The sequence below is a fragment of the Cryptomeria japonica genome, chromosome 7 (genome assembly GCF_030272615.1).
Source record: "Cryptomeria japonica chromosome 7, Sugi_1.0, whole genome shotgun sequence".
In the NCBI taxonomy this organism is placed as follows: Eukaryota; Viridiplantae; Streptophyta; class Pinopsida; order Cupressales; family Cupressaceae; genus Cryptomeria; species Cryptomeria japonica.
In genome coordinates, this window is record NC_081411.1 from 219,467,779 (window position 1) to 219,480,694 (window position 12,916).

A 12,916-nucleotide genomic window follows, 5' to 3' on the forward strand; every position below is an offset into this window, starting at 1 on the left:
GGCATACGCATGGAAAAGACAATAAATCAAACTACTAACATGCTTTGTGCAGATTCGAAAGTCAAAGAATAAGCGTATCAAACTTCTAACTTGGGTTTTTGCAGGTTGCCTTGGAGAAACAACCAAACTTTGTGTTTGCAATTAATTTTTAGGCACCTAGTGATTTCTAAATAGGTTGGAATGAACATTTTTTTTCTTTGATTGTTGAGTGTGACATTGGAGTAGGAGAGTATGCTCTCATCCTTCTTAGAGTGATCAGAAATCCAGATCTTCGATACCATGCTTGTGTTGTTGATTGTGTGTCACATTTAGAGGGCCTGCCTTCCCGACCACTTTGCTTTTGCAAGCAAGTGATAATCGTGAGAAGGGAACGACCCAAAGTGAGTACGGCTAGAATACCTTGGCATTCTAACTCACTATAAACAAATACCTGATGGGTGAAAGCTTTGAAGGAAGTGTTACGTGGGAATTGCAGTTACTTGGGAAGTGATGACCCTTGAACTCTTTCTCATATCAACATCTAAGTAGGACCTCTTGGTCTAAATCGTGCTTGCACAACTACATTTGTTTGGTATCTTGATGGGCTTAATGTCTCAATCACGCTTGCGTGACATCAAGGAGTAATACTTAACAGAAATCCTTACTAAACACCTTGTTTTTAGAGGCCAAAAAACCTTTCTAATTTCTTAAGAAGGACAAGTTCAGATACTTGGAAGAGATACTAAGTTCTCCATGGAGAGATTTCCATGGGGACTGATGCTTGGCTACCCTGAGAAGTGAGTGCCGTGGAGGGGAGCCCATGGTGTCAAGCATCTATGTATTCTCCTTGAATCCCATAATGAGTCTACCTCTCAAGTACCTAATGCCCTTGCCTACCATAAGAAATGTGGGAATGAGCATGATCGTCTTGAGTCTAAGTTGCAATATCTTGTATTCTTTGATTGTCAAAAGTGGAATTTTATCTCATTTCAAGAACAAGGCAAATTGATTCAAAACATAAGATTAAACACAAGAGACATTCATCCAACAAAAGTTCAACAAAGTTCAAAACACATCTTCAAACATGATGATCAAATATTGTTCCAAATCTTGTCTTAACATTCATGTCACTTACATTTAGGTTCATCCTAGGTTGCATTTTGCAAAGTCATTGTCAAGTGCCAAGGTTAGGTTTCACCTAAGTCATGCTCCTTTGCATATCAATAAGAGTCATCCACTTGCATATGTCCTCTTGCATTAAAGTCATACCATTGTCATACATTTATATTTGCATACCCTAAGTCTCTACATTAAGCTTAGGTCATCATCATATCATATTAAGATCACTTGCATATTAATTGTCCCTTAGCATATAGTGTCAAAACTAGGTCTTGTCATACTTGAGTAATCCAAATCTATGGTAAACCCTAAGTTATTGTTAGGAAGTCTAGACCTCGTCAAACCTTTTGTCCTTTTGTCATCAATATCATTTCGTCAAACCTAGCTTAGTATCCAAGCATATAGGGGAGACATTGTCATCTTGTCCTTTTGTCACTTAGTCCTTTTGTCCTTTGAGGTCTAGACATCATTTTAGTTTCCCAAGGGTCTATCTCTTAGATTTGCATTCATAAGTTTGTCAAAATCTTCAAAAACAACAAAAACATAGATTGCATTTTCATCTATTTAAGTTTGCATTTAGTTGCATACCATATATTGTCTTTGAAAAATTCCAAAAACATTGCATTTTCATAAGTGACATGCCTGTTGAGACAAGATCAAAATCTAAAAAGATGGGAGAACCAACATATCAACCCATGGACAATATAGCAAATTCGCAGTGTCAAACTAGTCAAACAGTGCAAATTGAAGGTTCATCAAACACATCATTACCACCATATGGGATGGTTCAACTTGGCCCACGTCCATTATATGAACCAGTGTTTGTACCAATGAAACCAGGACATGGGAGTGTTCCACCTACTCCCAGAGGAAGTGCACCTTTCAATTGGAATCAACCACACTTGCAACATGACATTCAAGCTCAAACATTATATGAAGAACAAACTCTTTCGCAAGGATTTGGTTTAGATCAAGGCATTCAGCAAGAAACGAATCCAAATGTCCAACCAGATTTTTCATCTGATTCTGATGCTTCTGATGATGTTGACATGTTCCTTCAAGATCCTAAGATAACAAAAAAGATGGATAAGTTCTTGAGCAAGGTCTTTAAAATGTTCCCACAAAAGTATCTTAACATGATGAGTAATGTGACCTCCTCAAGTGAGGAAGTCAATGTGCAAGAACAACAAGGCGGTGAGTTGCTAAGTTTCTCTCCGCATCCAAATGAAGAAAATGTACAACAAGCAACTCAACCTACCTTTATGAGAAAACATGCTTCCAAGGCATTGACGGTGACTATTCCTCAAAAGTCACCATTTGAGACAATAAATAATCCATTATTCAACACAACACTTGCAACACAAGATCAAATAAAGACCACGCAAATATTGACAACTATCCCTCAACAAGAAGTAGTTCCTTACATGCATACAATTGGATCAACATCTAAGATGCAAGAAAGTTTCACGACTGGAATGCCTCATATCACTAATGTCCAAAACAATTCCATGATGCAACAAAGTTCTTATGTCCCGTTAAGTTCCATATCTTTGTCCAACACTATTGCGATGAATCCTTTGATAATGGCGACACAAAGAGCTACAGATAGTGGTTTGTACCAACAACAATTGTTGCAACGATTGAATAATATACAAAAAGTGCAATCGAATGTACAAACAAGCAATGTACAACAACAACAAGTTCGCATTCGACAATAAATTGCAGCGCCTTCGGCACCATTACAAGTTAATGCAAACTTGCAACCATCACAATGGATTGGACAAACAACACAACAAGTTAATGCAAGTGCCATACCCCATCCTAAGGAGAAGCAACGAAAACCACCTAAACAAAGTTTTTTACAAATGATGGGATATACACCGCGACAACAATTGGCACAAAGTCAACAAATTCCGATTCGTCAACAACACCAACATGTGCCTCAATATATGCCAAGGCAAATAAGCTATCCTACTTCACAACCACAATTGATGCCTATGCAATATCAACAACCTACTCAATTGCAATATCAACCTAGGCTCCAAGAAGTACAACAACAAAGTCGGCATCAAGGCATGGCACAACCACAACAACAAGAGATGTACCAAGAACTTTGTATGCTGGAGACACCAAAAACGGCTATTTCAGAGCATCAACAACCAATCAAAAATACCCTGTATCAACAAAGAATACCCACTGGGATTAATGATGGACCTCCAAAGTCTGATACAATTACGCAACAACTTGATAAGTTTCAATGAAAAGTGGATGCATTAGAAACTAAAGGAACAAAGAAGTTGTATACAGGCCAAGATTTATGTCCCAATCCATTTGACAAGAGTGTATACATGCCTCCATTCCCTCAGCATTTTGAGGCACCTAATTTTGAAAAATATAAAGGGAATGGCAATCCAAAAGATCATATTCGAGCATTTTTTGCGGCATGTATGGAAATAAGTTATGAGGAGACATATTTAATGCGATTATTTGCATGAAGTCTCACGGGACAAGCCATGGATTGGTATTCACATCTGCCAGGGAATATAAAGACTTGGTCGAAATTGGCTCAAAAGTTTTTATCTCATTTCGCGTTCAACATCGACAGTGATGTGACTATGTCAGATTTATGCAATAATAAGCAAAAGCCAGGTGAACCTTTAGTGACTTTTTTGCAACGATGGCGAAGCTTGTATAGTCGTTCTTCTCTTGATATACCTGAAGAACAACAAGTGAATCTATTTATCCAAAATTTGGTCCCAGAAATGATGTATGAGCTAAAATTAAAAAGTCCCAGTACTATAGAAAAACTCATTAAGAAAGGAATGAGCATTGAAACGGCTCTTGTAGCTAAAGGAATTATCAAGCTGAATAAAGACAGTGACAACACAAATTATTCAGGGGACAGAAACAAATTTTGGTATAAGAACAAGAATGTCACTAATGATGGTGTTGTTGATGCAAGAGTGGTGAATGCAAATCAACCCCCATTCATAATCAAGAAATTGAGTGTTCCTAATATGTCAACTATGGAACAAAATCAAACACCAATGAACAATGTTACTCAATAGCCGCAATACCAACAACATGCTCAACAACAGCATACTCAACAACATAATCAACAACAAGGCCAACAACAAAACCAATAATGCAAGCCCTTCCGATTGCGCGATGGGCCTCCTCGACAATTTACGCCATTGGGAGAGCCTATTGAATCAGTAATGAGACAATTGATACAAGCAAAATTTATTAAGCTACCAGATATCAAGGCAGAACCGGCGGTAAGACCGCACTGGTGGAATGACAATGCGTACTGGGAGTATCATCGGTCTAAAGGACATAAAACTGCATCATGTTTTCAATTAAAACATATGATCCAAGATTTATTAGAGCAAGGAGTAATTGAGGTAGATCCACCCCATCCGACCTCTAACACTGATCATACTATTTTCAAAACTCCTTTTCTTGATCATGACAAGGGTAAAGCGTCTTCTTCCAACTTTGCTCAAACGGCCAATTATGCAAATACCGGTTATAACAATGTCATTAATTGTTTTCATGCGTCCAATGAGTATGTTTCCACCCTGAGAATAAAGGAACAAGATCCTTCTTGCGTAGTCACCACTCGTTGATCCAAAATAGTCTTGAAAGGAGCTCCTACCGCTCCTCCCAAACCAACTCCTACAAGTCAGTATAATCTTTTGGATCATATAGGAAAAACACCTGCACAGATATCAATCCTAGAGTTATTGAAAATGTCTCCCATGCATCATGCAATCCGGGATAAAGCTTTAATTGAGTCCACTGTCCCAACAGATATTGATGTTGACTAGTTTCAAGCCCTGATTGGACATCTTGTTGTTTCCCAAAATGTCGCATTTTTTGATAATGATATCTCACCTGATAAGCTCCCTCATAACGATCCTTTACACCTTGAAGTCTTTGTCCATAATTGCAAAATCCGACGAGTCTTGATAGATGGCAGAGCAGGTCTTAATATTTGTACCTTGAGAGTGGTCATTGGCCTCGGATATACAGAAAATGACATTGATGCTTCCAAAAGAATAACAATCAAAGGCTATGATGATGTTGAGCGCCCATCCAAAGGGATAATTACATTGCCTATCAGAGTCGGTCCAGTGAAAGAAAACACTTTCCTATAGGTCCTAGACCTTGACCTCCCTTATAATATGATCCTTGGCCGTCCATGGATCCATGCAATGAAAGCAGTTCCATCCACCTATCATCAATGTTTAAAATATCCTTACAATGGAACTGAGATAACAATTCTGGGAGATCCTAATCCATTTCAATTTTGTGCTACTCTAAAGGATACCCCTCAACAGCAAGTCCCAGTTAATAAAGAGGCCAAGTCACATAGCTATGTGGATCCTAATGAATTATTAGATGCAGTCAAAGGAAAATTGAAGATACAGGACCAAGGATGTGGAGAATATTCAATGGATCAAACATTCCTCATCAGGAATTTACCAATATCTCCAAAATCATATGGAAAACTGCATTTATTGCAAAAAGAACCTAAGGTCATTATTCAATATCAGCCTCCCACTACATCTACAAGATGGGGAGAACTTGACAAAGAAACTATAGATGATGATGTAATAGATTGGCTTTACAAAGATCCAACTAAGACCCCACCTGTCAGGTTGCCAATGGAACGCTACAGCAAAGGATTTACTATGCTGCAAAAGAAAGGATATGACAGATGCAGTGGCTTAGGCCAGAACAACAATGGAAGGCTAGAACCTGTCATGCCCAAGAGGCGACCTCCAACTTTAGGGTTAGGATTTGTACCGTTGTGAATTGGATCCACATCTACCAAAGTGCCCACGTGTCGAAAAAGGGCATGATTCTGACGATGAAATAACACCTGAGGATACCCGACCTAAAACTGATTCTAATGAATGGCAGTGGAGTTCTTTTTCTTCTAGCTCCTATGCCCTCGACAATGTCTTCATTGACCCTGATAATTTGCCTATGGAAGACAAACATGAAATAACTCCTCTTCCTAAAACATGTCCTCATGCTTGGATAGAGTCATTTTGGGATCCAAGCTCCGAATCCGATACAAGCAGTTCGGATATTGACACCACAGATGTTCACATTTTTACCATATCAACCCTCTCTCTCCTTACAATTGATGATGACATGCCCCTCATTTATCCCCAGCTTATCCAACATGACCAACAAGAACCGCTCACATTGGACTATTTTCAAAATGACGAAGCAATTGCAGAATTCCTGGGACTATGGGAAGGCATACCACAAGGCGATCATAAGGTAGGATTTGCTATTGAACTAGATTCCACAACATATTTTGGGGAGTCAACTCCCTCTTCCAGTCATCAAATTAAAAAAGGAAATGAAAAAGAAAAAAATCAAAAGAATAGGTCTTTGAGTGAAAACCGTAAGGCACTCTCTGATCATACAAAAGTAAAAATAAAAGACATACCTGTGGGTGAAAACCTCTCTGAGGCGCCCAAAGGTGGAAGAGTGGACGTACCCCTATCAATTCAGGACAAATCAACATTGCTTGTGGAGATGACCGAGGAAATCAATCTGGGTACACCTGACAACCCTAAGGTCATTCATTTTGCTGCCTCTCTATCAAAACAAGAAAAGATAGATTTTGTCAATTTCTTTCTAGAGAAGAAGATCAGCTTTGCATGGTCCTATGCAGATATGCCTGGCCTCGATCCTGAATTAGTCCTTCATCATTTGCCATTAAAAGCAGATGCCAAGCCCGTCAAACAGAAACTTAGAAAGATGCATCCTCAGGTGGCTCTTTTCGTGAAAGTGGAACTAAAAAAATTACTGGATGTTGGCTTCATCAGACCCATTGATTATGCAGACTGGATTTCAAATTTAGTACCAGTTAGCAAAGTAACTGGGGGCATCAGAATCTACATAGATTTTAGGGACCTCAATAAAGCATGTCCTAAAGGTGATTTTCCATTGCCAAACATAGACATCATAGTGGACATGACAGCTGGATATGAGATGCTTTCATTGATGGATGGTTTCTCTGGCTACAACCAAATTCGCATTGCACCTGAAGATCAACATAAGACCACATTCACATGTGCTTGGGGTACCTATTGCTGGAATGTGATGCCCTTCGGTCTTAAAAATGCAGGCGTAACATATCAAAGAGCAATGACGACAATTTTTCATGATTTCATGCATACTTTGATGGAGGACTATGTTGATGACTTGTTATGCAAATCTGTCACCAGAGATAGTCATCTAGCCATCTTGGGCCCAATCTTTGACAGAATGGAGACCTACAAACTCAGGCTCAATCCAAAGAAGTGTGTCTTTGGTGTCATAGCTGGCAAATTACTCAGATACATTGTTTCTCACCGAGGCATTGAAGTTGACCCAGCCAAGGTTAAAGCAATAATGGATATGCCTCCCCCTTCCAACCTCCGGCAATTAAGAAGTCTACAAGGAAAGCTCCAGTCAATCCGCTATTTTATAGCTTAGTTGGCCGACAAGTGTCATCCGTTCCAGCATCTATTACATAAAGGAGTTGCTTTTAAATGGACCGAGCAATGTCAATCAACCTTTCAATCTCTCAAGGACTATTTGTTGTCACTGCCTATCCTAATGCCTCCTATAGAAGGAAAGCCATTTATATTATATATTTCTGCAACTGAAACAGCACTAGGAGTTCTATTGGCTGAACAAGATGAGAATGGCAAAGAATGAGCTGTTTATTATATTAGCCGGACATTAGTAGGCTATGAGATGAACTATTCAACTATTGAAAGGGCATGCTTAGCAGTGGTATTTGCAACACAAAAACTTTGACACTATATGCTAAATCACCAAACATTGCTGGTTGCAAAAATTGATCCCTTAAAATACTTGCTTAGCCGAGTAGCTTTGATGGGTCACCTAGCAAAATGGGTGATGATCCTCAGTGAATTTGATCTCGAGTATATGGAGCGAAAGGCAATAAAAGGACAAGTCATAGCTGATCAACTGGCAGAGGCTCCTATTTATGATGATCACCCCATGTTAACAGATTTTCTAGATGAATCTGTCTTTGCTCTTGCATCTTCTAATGAATGGAAGTTATATTTTGACAGATCCCATACCAAGTTCGGGTCTGGAGCAGGCATCTTGTTTGTCACCCCTCAAGGTGACGCTATTCCCAAATCTTACAGAATAACTTTCCATTGTACCAACAACATTGCAGAGTATGAAGCACTGGTCATAGGGCTCGGAGTAGCAGTCCACTAGAACATCATGCATTTACAAGTCTATGGAGATTCTCAATTAGTCATCCATCAAGTCAATGATGACTATGAAACAAAAGATGAGAAGCTTATTCCCTATAAGCACATGGTAGATTTCTTCAAGACAAAATTCACGGCTATCAATTTCAGTCAAGTTCCAAGAATGCAAAACAAGTCAGCAGATGTGATGGCCACAATCGCTTCCATGTTGAATATGCCCCAGAATATGGACAAATGTGAATTCTTGGTCGAATAATTACTTGTCCCTTCTTTTGACATTCTGACAGCAGATGTGATGTGCGTTCTTGTTGGTCCCAACTCCCCATGGTACAATGACGTATATCAATATTTGAAATCCCAAACCTTACCACCCAACCTTTCCGCTAACCAACGTCGAGCCTTTATCTGATAGACAGCCAAATATGTCATCATCGCCGACACCCTTTACCGCCGTTCCTTTGACCATACCCTCCTTAAGTGTTTGGATTCTGATGAAGCACAAATGGCTTTACACGAGGTTCACGATGGTATATGTGGGGGCCATTTAAATGGTCTTAGCTTAGCCAAAAAGTTGATTCGTGCTGGGTATTATTGGCCCACTCTGGAAAAAGATGTTCATGATTTTCTTAAAAAGTGCTACAAGTGCCAGATCCATGGAAATTATAATCATGCACCAGCCCAAGAGCTTCATTCTGTCGTATCTCCATGGCCCTTTTCTCAGTGGGGATTGGATCTTATTGGCAAGATTCACCCAACATCTGCAAATGGACACAAGTTCATTATTACAGCTACAGAATATTTTACAAAATGGATCAAGGCCATCCCCATGACCTATATCATTGGTGTCCAAATTTCAAAATTCTTGCTGAACTATATCATATGCAGATATGGGGTACCCCTTGCCATAGTCACAGATAATGGTCGACCTTTTAAGAATAAAGATGTCAAAGAACTCTATGACAATTTTCATATTCAACACCATTTTTCCAGTCCATATTATCCACAGGGTAATGGTCAAGCTGAAGCCTCAAATAAGACCATTATCAAGATCCTGAAAAAGGTTGTCAATGATGCTGGTCGAGATTGGCATGTACAGTTGAATCCAGCACTATGGGCCTATCGCACTTCTATCCGCACACCTACTGGCGCAACACCTTATTCCTTGGTGTATGGTGCGGAAGCCATTTTACCTTTGGAAGTGGAGATTCCTTCTTTGCGGGTTTCCTTGCAACATCTGATTGATGATGAGACACACAGAGTCTCTCGGTTGCATCAGCTTGAGATGTTAGATGACAAATGTCAGACAGCTCTAACACATTTGCAAGCATATCAAAACCGTCTCCGTCGCTCTTATAATAAAAAGGTCAAAGGGTGACACTTCGAAGTGGGAGACCTGGTTTTAAAGGCAAACCCTAAGAATGCACAGTCTACTGACATCATTAAAGGCAAGTTTGAACCTAATTGGGTTTTGGCTTTTATAGTGACTGCAGCTTATGGCTCGGGGGCATATCAGCTTGCCACTCCAGAAGGTGAACCTTTGTCTGATCCTATCAATAGCATGCATCTTCGCAAATAATGGGCATAATTTTCTATCAGCACTCCTTCAAATATGATCCTGAAAAAATACAAAAAAAATGAAAAAGCACAAAAAAAAAAAAAAAATACAAAGAAAAAAAGAAAAAGAGCAAAAAGTAAAGAAAAAATGATTCGCCCTCTAGTGAAAACCTGGCAAATAGGCGCTTTGGGCAAGTACCATGGTGAAAACCTGGCAATCAGGCGCCATGAGTAATGAGATTATTTCTCCGTCATCTGTCATGACTTCTAGCTATTCTTTCTCTTGGCCAGTTTATCATGTCTATATTTGCCTTGACCCAATGTTCTGATCCAGGCCTGTTACTGGTCAACATCATTGTCTTGCATACTCCAGTTTCTTGTACATATGTTTTGGTCCTGGTCTATGTGTTTTTCAAATGTGCATTGGGTGCGTTCCCCTTGTCATGATCAATCACTGGAATAATGTCCTGAAAAAAATCTTAAAAATTGAAAAATGTCCTAAAAAAATCTTAAAAATTGAAAAATGTCCGGAAAAAAATCTTAAAAATTGAAAAATATCCTGAAATAATTCAAAAAAATTGAATAATGTCCTGAAAAAATCCATAAAAATCAAATAAAGTCCTGAAAAAAAAATGAACACAAAAAAATTGTAAAAAACTCGAAAACACAAAACAAAAACAAAACAAGCATTTTGCAATAAATTATCCCTTTTGTGCATAAGACAAATCACTGAGCATACATCCAAGAACAATCCATTTCACATTATGAAATCGTGCGTTAACAGATGAACTTTTTTTATCGAACCAGACACCAAAACTGATCAGAATTGTCATATCACTCGAATATCACCTTCAAAATCATTTGTCCTTGTTCCTACTATCATGGGTCCTATACAGGGTGTGGTATACTCGAAACCAGACTGTGTCCTGTCTTAGACGAGGTATCACATGTCCTGAAACTAGACAGCATGATCGTCCTATCAGCACTTTCAACTTTTGACAATGAAGATCAAGATGTTTGTCTAATTTGCTTGAATTTGTGCATCTTATCTTTTTATTGATTTATCTTCGATCATGTTCCTACATGGCTCGATGATGTCACTGAGTGATTTAGAGTGACTGGGATGGCTCATGGTCTCTTTCTTTTTTGATTATGATTGTCATTTGTCTGTGATGTGTCTGTCTTTTGCAAAAAGGGTTGCATTTCAGCTCTGGCCTTCAATGCCATGATGCTACGCATCCATTTTGCTACATAAAAATAAAGGTTCTCACCTACAAAGTGCATTACTGAAAGCAAATTTTTCTTCATCTCTAATTGTCCTCTGTCTCATTTCTTCTTACTAACATTTCTTCCATCAGTTTGGGTAGTCAGTTCGGTCTAGTGCTCCGATTTCACATATGCTACATCCTGCATCCATTTGGTTAGTACATTTGCATTACACCAAACATTACATCAAGCATTTTATTCATTTCATATTATAAATGCATCAAAAATACATAACAATATATCCATACATGTTCATAAACAGTGCATAAGTTATCCATACATGCAAATAACTTCAGTCATAACATGTTGCATCCCATCATATCGATGCATATCATATCACATATCACAATAATGTCGGAGTACAAAATTGGACTGTCTGTCCTAAGTATGGCCCACAGGCTGACTACATAATATCAAGCTACATAATGTCCACTGTCTGTCCTAAGGAGTACGTGCCTCTGTCACTGGCTGCTCCCTCTGTCCTCCTCATCCTTGCAATGTCTCGCAGATGATGTCCCTCTTGGTCCTGGCTATGTTGGTCTCATAGGTCCACTCACCCCCATGCTGCTTAATGACCTCTGAGAGTGTGACCTACTCTCTGTCCTCGATCGTGCCCGATATGAAGGTGCTCTCTGCTCTGGTGGAACAACACCCTCATATAGTGTCCTCCAAAACAGTCTCTCCTCTCCGATCTCTACAAGCATCTGTGCCATCTCCCATGCACTGGCATCCCTAATCGACCCAATGAACTCAGTGACTCTCTGACCCTCTCGTTGTGCCTGAGCTATTGCAGTATCTCGAGCCGCTGTGAGTCTAGCTATCTCCACTCTGAACTGATCCTGCTATCTCTCGAATGTCGCAATGTGATCCTGTTGGCTCGCTATGGTAGCCTTGCACATCTCCATCTCCTCTGTCCTAGCTGTCTCTGACTCTATGGGAATATCCTGCAATGTCTCCTGATCAGCTGAGTCTGGCTCATCATCATCCTCCCCACCATCATCTCCATCATTGTCCTCCCCACCATCATCTCCATCATCGTCCTCTCCACCATCATCTCCCTCATCCTCATCTCCCTCATCCTCATCATCACCCTCACCATCCTCCTTGTCCTCATCATCTCCCTCCTCTCCTATGAGTGGGAAGTCCTCCTGTCTCCTCGGTACTGGAATATCAGGATCAGTCAAACGCACTGGCCGTCGCTAGGCAAACCATCGCTCATACTCCTCTGTCGTCCCAACATCTACCACATCTAACCTCCAATCCCACTGTCTCTGCTATAGCTGAGAGAAGTTGGCATATGCTATGTGTGGTTGAATCATACTCTATGTGTGTCTGAATCATATGCTATGTGTGGCTGAATCAAGCGTAGGATTCGGCCTGCACAAGCGTAGGAGTCCTTTTCGGCATTCCCTATGGGCCCTGCAATGTCCTGCAAGCAATCAAAATTCATGAAATTGAAAACATGGATTTTTGAGATCCATACCGCTGCTCCTGCATCGTCTGGTCATCTGAATGTGTGTACACATTCCCCGAGGTGATCCACCATTGGAATGTTCACCATCTCTCTGCAGGTGTCCTTGTCCAGAGCAATAAATCCTCCTCTTTGGCTAGTACAAATGAGCATTTTTCACCCTCTTGGTTTTATTTATAGCTCTTTGTCATTGCATAGATGGACGTGCGTCCTCTCCATCTTATGTTGGTTGTGGCCTTGTGCCCTTTAAATTGCTTGTCTATCA